The following is a 4,502-nucleotide window of genomic DNA, read 5'->3' as shown; positions in this document are numbered from 1 at the left end:
ATCCTAAGATGAAATTTGTTTAAAGTAAAACTTTACTACCTAATAATTCAAACTGCTGTCTAGGATCATGTGTTTGTTTTATTCATCAAATATTCATTCAGCACATAAATATCGAGCACTAAAAATGTGCCAGGAACTATTGTTATAGGGGTTGTCTGGTTCAGACAACAAAATAAAGATCTTATTTTCATGAATCTTAATTTGTAACTGGATAATATAGACTCATACACAACATATATATAGATGAATGCACACTCAGCCAAATCAATAAAATATGTACTCTAATGGTGCTGAGTCTGTGGAGGAAAATAAGTCAGGGAAGACAGAAGAGAATGGCCAAACAGTGAGGAGAACGGGCAGCTGTAATTTTAAACAGTTAAACAGAATGGTTAGATAAAGTCTTCTTTGAGGTGACATTTGTTTAAAGACCTGAAGGAAGGAATCAATGAACCACACTCAGTCTGTGGGAAAAGCAGGCCAGGCAATAGAGACTCTGAAGCAGTTATGTGCCTACCTCATTTGAAAGAGCACAGCGAGATGGGGATAGAGAAGATGGTGCTTTGGTTAGAAATGAAACAGGAGATGAATAATTTAGGACTCTGCAGGCCAATGTGAGGCCTTTGGCCTTTATCCTGAATCTGATAGAAGGGATTGGAGTATTCTGAGCCGAGGAATGTCATGCCCTTATTTTCGCTTCTCTGGATCACTCTAGCTGCCGATAAGGACACAAGAGACCAGTCAGAAGTTTTAAGCTGTAAACTATACTCAAACCATCATCAATTTGTCAGAGTGGAGAAATGGAAAAACAAAAACCAACAAAACGAAAAACCCTCCTTATTACTGTATGTATGGAGAACAGTGAACAATACCTCAGAAAGCTTTCAGTGAGTATTAAACAGCCGAAAAAAATTTTCCTTGGAAGAAAGCTCCAGGCTGCCCCTTTCATCATTGTCCTTTTTAACTATATAAAACTTTACACATGTTCTCCTTAACTGTATGTAAAACATGCATATTTCTTTCTCTCCATTGTACTCACCTTTTTGTTTAAGGGAGCGTCAGTGTTAAGCTTCAGCTATTCTCTTTCCATCTTTTAAAGCTTTGTGCATTATGCATAATCCATACTTTGTATCATACATCAAAACAATTAATGTACAGTACAGACTTTATAGAGTTGAACATAAAGAACTTTATCTCCACTTGATGTACAATATATGCAAAATTTCCATATGAATTAATGGAAGTCATACGTGGGCTTTGTGAAACGATCATTTTCAAGAACTTTTAGAAGATTTACCAGAATATGTGTATAGCTCAGTTTTTCTATATGTCTATTGACTTTATTGTTTAATTGGTTTATAACAGTGCTTAAAATTGACCTGATTAGAAAACTCTTATTATTTCAATGTAAAAGAGTATCTTCAGATACAGTATCTGTACAATTAATTGCTTAATGTCTTGCTTTTATATAAATGACTTACCTCCATTCTTCTGATTTCTCCCCACTAATCTCCCACTTAGTGGTCATAGCCTCAAATACTTACACTCTTTAATACTGTTCAATTTCAATGCCCTCCTTCTAATGCCAGCCCATTTGGATGGCCATCTACATACAAGGAACTTAGTAGATACTGCAAGAGACTTAAAAAAAAGATAGAGAATACTTATCCTAACAGAACTTGCAATCAATTTTATTATTATTATTTTGCTTATTTTTTTAAGTAGGCTTTACTACGAGCACAGAGCCCAACACTGGGCTTGAACACACGTCACTGAGATCAAGACCTGAACTGAGATCAATAGTTGGAGGCTTAACTGACCGAGCCACTCAAACACCGCTGCAATAAGTCCTTTTAGTTCAAATCTGGGTATAGTAACTGTTATATTCAAAGTATTGACTTAGAAATTTTTCTAGAACAGAGAATCATGGAACTGGGACTGAAGAAAGAATGAGTTCAATAATTGGATAGGATGTGCTCAGTCATTCCCTACCCTAAAGATAACCTACCCCACCTATACTTTGTTTGAAAGTGTTTGTTTGTTTGTTTTTTTTAACAATCACAAGCACCATTGCATTTGTAATTCTGAAAACAACTTTGAGTAAGCCAATTTTTCTTACTTATTTAACACACTTTTGTAGTGCTTATTACATGCCAGGTACTATTCTAAGAATTTTTCATGCCTCCACTCATTAAATAGTTGTAACGATTTTCTGAGATAGATACTATCCTGACCCCATTTTACTGATGAGTATTTTCTACACTTGCCCCCCTACAGCACATTCTCCACACGGCAAAGCAAGCCACTCAGGGTATATGCCTCCCCCACTGTAAACTCTCCAGCAGCTTCCCAAACCAACTAAAATAAAATCCAAATTCCTTAGTATGGCCTATACCTATAAAATATTACGTAATCTGGTCCCTGCCTGATAGTCCGTACATTTCACACTGGCTTTCTTTCTGTACCTGGGGGTTTCCGCATTTACTGTTTCCTCTTCCTGTAATGTTGTTCTTACCTTGCTGTCCCGACTACGGCAGCAGTCCCAGAGGTCCTTTGGGGATGCGGCTGCAAGGATTTGGGATTGACCGGCTTGATCTGCGAGCGCCAGCGCAGAGGTGAAGTGTCCTGGCAACCGCAGTCTGACTTTGACGGCTGCTGGGCCTTCCTGTTCCCAGGTGTGATGCTGATAGAGGCCTTCGTGACCCAGGAGAAAGAATCCGAGATGGTGCAGCTGATGGACCTGATGGGCTCGAGCCCTGGAAGCTCTGAAGTCTGGATGGAGGAAGCAGGACTACTTGCCCAAAGTTAATTTTCGGAAACAAGCTAAAGACAGCTTCAAGGGCCTCCTCAGCTTCAACCGCGCGGGGTGGCAGGGCTCCTGGAGGACTTCCTGCCCTGTGGAGCAGTGGAACCCGGACTACTGCCCTAAGCGGGATTTGGCCCATGCTCCCGACATGAACGACGTCTGTCTTGCGTGGGGAGCTGCTGCTGAGTCTCAACTTCCTGCCCAGATGGGGCTGCCCATGTCCACGGAGACACCCACAACCTGCTGCTCCGCCTAGCTGCGTCTGGTGTCCCCCAGGCCTGGGTGGAAGGTCGGCCCCCTTACCCTGCCGCTCTTTGCCTGGGCGTTCCCCGAGCCTCTCGCACCAGTGGGAGTGTGCCTTCCACCTGACACGCGGAGGTCCGCGCACGCGCGCCACCTTCCGGGAGCTGCTGTGAGCCACCTCCCTGGGGGCAGGAGCTGGCTCTGGGCCTGTCCACGGATGCTGGCTACAGAGTTGACCATTCACCCCGATTGAAGGAGAAAAGCCCGGTGCCAGAAATTCTTTCCTGACGCCTTTCTGTGTGTGTGTGTGTGTGTGTGTGTTTCCCCAGTTTATTTTTGAGAGAGACAGCGCAGTAGGGGGAGGGCAGAGAGAGCGCTATAATCCCAAGCAGGCTTCGTGCTGTCCGCCAGGAGGCCTGGGGCTTCAACTCAGGAACTCTGAGATCATGACCTGAGCAGAAATCTCCAGCTGGTCGCTTACCACTGGGCCAACCAGGCGCACCTGCGCTCATTACGTTTTAACAGAGATCTTAACCTGTTTCTTCCGTGGTGTGAGCGCTGCTTGAGAGCTAATTTTGATGGGGATGTGCCTCACATCAGTATCTTTTGACCTCCTGCATGCCAGCTTGTTTGGATTATTTAATTTGCCATAGTTTGAGGGCAGTGGGAAAATTTGAGTTTAAAAATGCAGATACCACTTAAAAACAACAACAGGAGATCTCAATAAAAGGTCTAATCTGCAGAGAAATCCTTTGTTTACATAATCCAAGTACACTTCTCCAACTGTTAGATCCTTTTTTATTTCATTCTCCTACATAAATTAATGTCCTTAACAAACGAATGGACTATTTCTCACCCCAATGCTTGTTTCCCTAATTCTAGTTTGTCTCCCCTACTGTAGTGTTTTTAACTTACTGAGGGCACAGACCTTATTCCATAAAGTCTCATGTGGCTATGAGAGTATGTAGAAGAGTAGGATCTTGGTAAATAGCTGCTGACTGACTGACTGGACATATAAAGTAACTTTTTAAAGCTTTTATAACTTTTCACACCTCACAGTTCATAAACTTAATTTCAACATATTTACTTGATTTTAAACCATTGTTATGAGTTAACATGCTCAATGTTTAATAGTACTATAGAAATTACAATTTTATATCTAATAATTATTAAATAGTTGTTATTTCCATGTACAGTGCCATACTCATGAATGACTAATTTTTAGAACAATAATATTAATTGGACATTATTGCAGATGAAAAAACTCAGTCTAAGACAGGTAAGGTTGTCCAAGAGATCACAGACAAATGAGCAGAGTTGATGGTATTTAATGCATTCAGTCTAACTGTTGAGCCAATGGTGTAGATGACCCCACTTTAGATTCTCTTCAGTATACATACTCACTATCAAGATTCCCCAGGGGCGCCTGGGTGGTGCAGTCGGTTAAGCGTCCGAC

At 41.7% G+C, this 4,502-nt stretch overlaps 1 pseudogene; it reads left to right on the top strand.

The window, feature by feature from the left end:
- The first annotated feature begins 678 nt into the window (after positions 1-678).
- On the top strand, positions 679-3,172 carry LOC121017901 (alpha-ketoglutarate-dependent dioxygenase alkB homolog 4-like; annotated as a pseudogene).
- The last annotated feature ends 1,330 nt before the right edge of the window (positions 3,173-4,502 follow it).

This window comes from Herpailurus yagouaroundi, unplaced genomic scaffold, assembly GCF_014898765.1.
Source record: "Herpailurus yagouaroundi ecotype Mexico unplaced genomic scaffold, PumYag 77, whole genome shotgun sequence".
Lineage (NCBI taxonomy): Eukaryota > Metazoa > Chordata > Mammalia > Carnivora > Felidae > Herpailurus > Herpailurus yagouaroundi.
The sequence above is the reverse complement of the archived record's forward strand: the minus strand, read 5'-3'. Positions and strand labels throughout refer to the sequence as shown.